Consider the following 7,355-nt stretch of genomic DNA (forward strand, 5'->3'; position numbering starts at 1 on the left):
CATGGGATAAAGGGATGGAGAGAAATGGAATAAAGGGAATGAGGTGCAATAGAGGGGGTGAGATGGAATAAAGTGGGGGAAGTGGAATAAAGGGGTGAGGTGAGGTACAGAGGGGTGATGCAGGATAAAGAAGAGCAGGTGATAAGGAATAGAGGACTGGGGTGACAAGGGATAAAAGGATGGAGAGAAACTGAGTAAAGAGGGGGAATAAAGGGGGTAAAGTGGAATAAAAGTGGTGAGGTGGAATGAAGAGGCAAGTGGGATACAGGGAGGTGATGTGGGATAAAGGAGAGCAGGTGATGAGAGGAAGTGGTGACATGGGATAAAGGGATGGAGAAAAATTGAATAAAGGGGGTGAGGTGCAATAGAAGGGGTGAGGTGGAATAAAGGGGAGAGTTGGATACAGGGGGATGATGTGTAAAGGAGAGCAGGTCATTAGGAATAGAGGGGAAGGGTGGTATGGGATAAAGGGATGGAGAGAAATAGAATAAAGGGGGTGAGGTGGGATAAAGGAGAGCAGGTGATAAGGGATAGAGGGCAGGGGGTGACATGGGATGAAGGGATGGAGAGAAACTGAATAAAGAGGGTGAGGTGGAATAAAGGGGGTAAAGTAGAATAAAAGTGGTGAGGTGGAATAAAGAGGCAAGTGGGATACAGGGAGGTATGTGGGATAAAGGAGAGCAGGTGATGAGGAGTGGAGAGGAAGTGGTGATATGGGATAAAAGGATGGAGAGAAATTGAATAAAAGGGGCGAGGTGGAATAAACAAGGGAAAGGTGGGATAAAGGAAAGTGTTGGGGAATAAAGGGGAAGGGGTGATATGAAATAAGGGCATGGAAAGATGTGGAATAAAGAGGTGAGGTAGAATAAAGTAGGGTGATGAAGAATGAAGAAGAGGGGTAGTGAAGAATAGAAGTGATGCAGAGAAGTGGAATAAGATGTGAGAAAGAATAAAAGGATGTGGTGTGTGATGAAGGAGACTAAAATGGAAGAAGGGATAAAGAAGTATGGGGAAAGAATAAAACTTAAGAGGAGGCATTCTAAAAGGTGGGAAAAAAGGGAATAAAGGGAGAGATCACTCAGTGTTCTCAACTAAGAAATTCCCCCTGGATTGTCAAAAATGCAAACCTAGAAACACCTGGAGACATATGATTTCCAAGGGCAAGAGAACATGCTTCTGTTTGACTGATGGAACGGCCAAACTTTCTTGAAATCCTAAGAGTTCATGACATGTTTGGAAACTTCCCATGTCAGGGACAGTGTTCCAGAAAGAAGAATGGTGTGTATTTTTTATTTTTGAACACTTTGCTTTAGAATATTTCCTTCTGTAGAGTTTTACTGACAGCAGAAATGTAATATTGGGCCCTTCCTATAATAAAGATTATTTTATAATAACATAATGAAAGTTCACACATATTGAGTTCTTTGAAATATATTTAAAGCTTTACATGCATCATTTAAAAAAATACTCCCAGCAACTCTATTAGATACATGTTACTGTTATTCTCATTTTTCTTCTTGAGGAAAATGAGATACAGAGAGGTCAAATAACCCACCCAAACTACACATCTGGTTAGTGGAAAACAACTGGTCTTCAAAATTTAACCACTGGATTATATTCAGTTCAGTTCAGTTCAGTTCAGTTGCTCAGTCATGTCCGACTCTGCGACCCCATGGATTGCAGCATGCCAGGCTTCCCTGTCCATCACCAACTTCCAGAACTTATTCACACTCATGTCCATTGAGTTGGTGATGTCATCCAACCATCTCATCCTCTGTTGTTCCCTTCTCCTCCTGCCCTCAATCTTTTCCATCATCAGGGTCTTTTCAAATGAGTCGTCAGTTCTTTGCATCAGGCGGCCAAAGTATTGGAGTGTCACCTTCAGCATCAGTCCTTCCAATGAATATTCAGGACCGATTTCCTTTAGGATGGGCTGGCTGGATCTCCTTGCAGTCCAAGGGACTCTCAAGAGACTTCTCCAACACCACAGTTCAAAAGCATCAATTCTTCGGGGCTCAGCTTTCTTTATAGTCCAACTCTCATATCCATACATGACTACTGGACAAACCATAGCTTGACTAGACTGGCTTATTCTAAAATTTTAGGATTCTTTCTCTGATACAAAGATGCACTGAGATGTCTGCACTCAGTTTTTTTGGTTTGTATTTTTGCACTTTTAACAAGCAAGCTTCAGGTTCCTTCCTTATAGATCCTTTCTTCAGACAAGCCGTTGGACAATAACTGTGACATCTCAGGCAGACCCTAGCAGTTATATCAAGGACTCACAGATATTAAAGCCAGCAGAAAATACAGAGCTCATCCATTCCAGGACTTCACAGGGCCAAAATAGTACCACATGTCCTTGGAAGAGTTTACCTGTGCTTTTCCCACTCAGCTTGAAGATCAACAAATGAACCAGATAGTGAGCAGTTGAGTAGATTGATTCAAAACCTTCCCTTCACTTCCTGGCCTTCCCTGATCTAATTGCTTCCCCTACAGTCCTCTCTAGTGCTGACTACCAACCAAGGAGTTGGGACTGAGAGTGGTGAGTAGATATGGGTATTATTCTCACTCTTCCCCATACTTGAAGGGCCAACTCAACAGGCTTCCTTGACACTTCGAGTCCTGTCCTCATTCTAGGTGACCTCAATATCTACACGGAAGGCCCATCCCACACAACTTGGCCTTTCACCCTTTAATTTCTTAGCATTTCACCATCCTGCAGCCACTTGGCATCACTGGGCATGATTTCACTTCCAAAAGACTCAACTCTAGTATCCCGTTATGACTCAAATCTCATAACAATAGCTGGATCCCACATCATCTGCTATTTGGGCTTCTTGAGATGCCCAGTAACCCAAGCATTTTCTTTTCTCTTCCCTTCTTTCCTTATCCAGGCAGGATCTCAGGGCATATTAATTCAGAACTGACTGTATCTTCATCCCCTTGTCCTGGAAATACCACATCTGCACTCTTTACTCTCAATCTTGGGTCCCTTTAAGCATCTGATTTCTCCAATCTCATAATGACCACCATGAGAGAAAGGTAGTAACCCTCCAAATATTGGTTCATCTAATAGAATTTCCAACCCCAACTGGGCCCTCAGGCCACTGAGCAATCCTCTTGCACATCCCAGGTTATGTCCGTCTCTAATTCTCCTCCCATTCATATTCCATTTTCTACATCATTCCCCTTAAACAGCAGTCTCTTTCAACTTAACTCATTCCAAATACATCCTCTTTTCTGCTTTATGATTGTTTATTTTCCTCTTCTTTTTCTAGTCTTTAGGTAGGAACTTAGATTATTGATTTTCTCTTTTTTAATGTAAATATTCAGTGCTTTAACAGTGTATCACAAGTTTTGAGGTGTTGTATTTTCATTTAGTTCAATATATTGTTAAAATTTCCTAAAGGTTAATTTACTTTTTGTTTTTTGTTTTCCTGCCATCTTTCTGTTATTGATTGTAGTGCTGCCTGTCTCACTGTTACGGGTGGGCCTTTCATTTCATCCAGAAAAAGGACGAGCATATTTAGGCCACCTTCTCTTTCTACAACTGAGCTTGTGTTCAGGAAATGGCAGACCTAGGTCACCTTTTTCTGTTGCATAAGAGTTAATAAGGGCTTCCCAGGTGGCTCTGTGTAAAGAATCTGCCTGCCCTGGGTCAGGAAGATTCCCTGGAGAAGGGAATGGCAACCCACTCCAGTATTCTTGCCTGGAGAATCCCATGAACAAAGGAGCCTGGCAGGCTACAGTCCATGGGGTCGCAAAGAGTCTGACACAACTGAGCGAGTGAACACACACACACACACACACATACACTAGTTAATAAGATGTCTTTGTACTGTGCTGTTTCTCTTGTCCTAGAGTCCTAAACCTTCCTCTTCTATGTTTTAGATTCTCCTTTGGTTTTCTCTGAAGATATTTCCAGAGCTTATAGTTGTACTTGGTAGGGAGGAGTTTGGGAGAAAGGGGGCTATGTGATCTTGCTCTGAGTAGAAGTCTGGTTATTCTTAAAACCTTTATTCAGATATTTCCAATTTATTCACAATTTCCAATCTATATTTTAGAGTGTACAATATTGTTAGGTATTCACAGAGTTGTGCAACCATTGTTGTAATCTAATTTAATAATATTTTTATCACCCCCAAAGTAACCACATACTAATTAGCAGTCATGCTCTATCTTCCCTATCCCCCAAGTATAGGCAGCCACCAAACTACTTTCTATCTTTACAGGCTTGACTATTCTGAACATTTCATATAAATGGAATCACACAGTTATGTAACCTTTTGTGACTGACTTCTTTCATAATATTTTCAAGATTCAGCCATGTCACAGCATGTATCAGAACTTCATTCTTTTTTAATGTCAAATAATATTCCATTATTATTATGAATGTGCCATATTTGATTCACAGTTACCTAAAACAATAATGCTGGAGCTTCCCGCGTGGTCTAGTGGTAAAGAATCTGCCTGCCAATGCAGGGGATGCCAGAGACGCAGGTTTGATCCCTGGATCGGGAAGATCCCTTGGAGTTGTTGTTCAGTCACTAAGTCATGTCCAACTCTTTGTGACCCCATGAACTGCAGCATGCCAGGCTTCCCTGTCCTTCACTGTCTCCCGGAGTTTGCTCAAACTCATGTCCGTCAAGTTGGTGATGCTATCCAACCATTTGGTCCTCTGTCCCCTCCTTCTCCTCCTGCCCTCAATCTTTTCCAGCATCAGGGTCTTTTCCAATGAGTCAACTCTTTGCCTCAGGTGGTCAAAGTATTGGCGTTTTAGCTTCAGTATCAGTCCTTCCAATGTATATTCAGGGTAGATTTCCTTTAGTATTGACTGGTTTGAACTCCTTGCTTTCCAAGGGACTCTCAAGAGTCTTCTCCAGCACCACAGTTTGAAAGCATCAATCCCCTGGAGTAGGTAATGGCAACACACTCCAGTATTCTTGCCTGGAAAATTCCATGGATAAAGGCGCCTGGGACTTTTTCATATTTTCCCCATCCTTTGGTCAAGTATCTTCTGCCAATTTTTATCTGAGATTTTTGATTGAGTGTTGAAAGTTTTTCTCTATATTCTGGATAATTTTTTTTTCCCCAGTCTGTGACTTATTTTTCATTCTCTTAATGGAATCTTCTCAAGAGCAGAAGTTTGTGATTTTAATGAAGCTCAGTTTACCATGTTAAAAATGTTTAGGATCTTATTTTTGGTGCCATTTCTAAGAAATCATTGCCTACTCCACACTCACTAAGCATTCTCTCAAAGTCTGCACCAGACAGAGGAGATAATTGGTCTAGGGTATAAAATTTAAGGAGTATCTCTCAAAGTTGTGCAAATCCCTGAGAGTGAGGACATCTTGAGTTTTGTACCCAAGTCCCTCATTTGCCTCACTTTACTTCTGATCCTGTTGTCTGCTATGTTTTTTTCCTAGAAGTTTTGTGGTTTTATTTATCCAATAATCAGTTGAGAGCCAAAAGAATTGTTTCTTCTCTTATTGTTTTGAAATTCATGTACAAGTTTTATGTGAAGATATGTTTTCATTTCTCTAAGATACGTACGTAGGAGTGGAATTGCTGGGTGATGTGATGACTCTACTTTTAAACATTTTTGGAAACTATCAGGTTTTTTAAGTGACTGTATCATTTTGTGTTCCTACCAGCAATGCATGAGATTTCCAATTTCTTTACATTTTTGTCAAAAATTTTTATTATCCTTATTATCTCAGTCCTTCTAGCGGTGTGAATGCTTTCTCACTGTGGTTTTAATTTGCACTTCTCTGAAGACTAGCAATGCCAATGAATGTAATATACTATATTAAGAAACTAAAATTTAAAAAAAATTAGTTTTTCTATTTCTGTCTACAAATTTTTTGGAGTTGAATTGATACATAGTGTGAGGCATGGATTGAAGTTAATTTTTTTCTTCTACACATATATGCACATTTTCTAGTACCATTTATTGAACAGACTGTAATTTCTCCTTTTAATTGCCTTTATAACTTTAACAACAATTGGTTGATCATTTTATGTATATTTCTGCATTTTCTCTCTGTTTGATGGATCTACTTTTCTATTTTTATGTAAGTAGTGTGTTTCTTGATTACTCTAGATTTATAATAAATCTTTAAATTGGGGCATGCCAGCTGCCTATTTTTCCCTCAGTTTCAGTTCAGTTCAGTCACTCAGTCATGTCCACCTCTTTGCGACCCCATGAATTGCAGCATACCAGGCCTCCCTGTCCATCACCAACTCCCGGAGTTCACCCAAACTCATGTCCATCGAGTCAGTGATGCCATCCAGCCATCTCATTCTCTGTCGTCCCCTTCTGCTCCTGCCCCCAGTCACTCCCAGCATCAGAGTCTTTTCCAATGAGTCAACTCTTCGCATGAGGTGGCCAAAGTATTGGAGTTTCAACTTTAGCATCAGTCCTTCCAATGAACACCCAGGACTGATCTCCTTTAGAATGGACTGGTTGGATCTCCTTGATCCAAGGGACTCTCAAGAGTCTTCTCCAACACCACAGTTCAAAAGCATCAATTCTTCAGCACTCAGCTTTCCTCACAGTCCAACTTTCACATCCATACATGACCATTGGAAAAACCATAGCCTTGACTAGATGGACCTTTGTTGACAAAGTAATGTCTCTGCTTTTGAATTTGCTATCTAGGTTGGTCATAACTTTCCTTCCAAGGAGTAAGCGTCTTTTAATTTCATGGCTGCAATCACCATCTGCAGTGCTTTTGAGCCCCCAAAAATAAAGTCTGACACTGTTTCCCCATCTATTTCCCATGAAGTGATGGGACCAGATGCCATGATCTTCGTTTTCTGAATGTTGAGCTTTAAGCCAACTTTTTCACTCTCCACTTTCACTTTCATCAAGAGGCTTTTTAGTTCCTCTTCACTTTCTGCCATAAGGGTGGTGTCATCTGCGTATCTGAGGTTATTGATATTTCTCCCAGCAATCTTGATTCCAGCTTGTGCTTCTTCCAGCCCAGCGTTTCTCATGATGTACTCTGCATAGAAGTTAAATAACCAGGGTGACAATATACAGCCTTGACATACTCCTTTTCCTATTTGGAACCAGATTATTGTTCCATGTCGAGTTCTAACTGTTGCTTCCTGACCTGCATATAGGTTTCTCAAGAGGCAGGCTCAGGTGGTCTGGTATTCCCATCTCTTTCAGAATTGTCCACAGTTTATTGTGATCCACACAGTCAAAGGCTTTGGCATAGTCAGTAAAGCAGAAATAGATGTTTTTCTGGAACTCTCTTGCTCTTTCGATGATCCAGCAGATGTTGGCAATTTGAACTCTGGTTCCTCTATCTTTTCTAAAACCAGCTTGAACATCTGGAAGTTCA

Source organism: Bubalus kerabau, chromosome X (genome assembly GCF_029407905.1).
Source record: "Bubalus kerabau isolate K-KA32 ecotype Philippines breed swamp buffalo chromosome X, PCC_UOA_SB_1v2, whole genome shotgun sequence".
NCBI classification, from domain to species: Eukaryota; Metazoa; Chordata; class Mammalia; order Artiodactyla; family Bovidae; genus Bubalus; species Bubalus kerabau.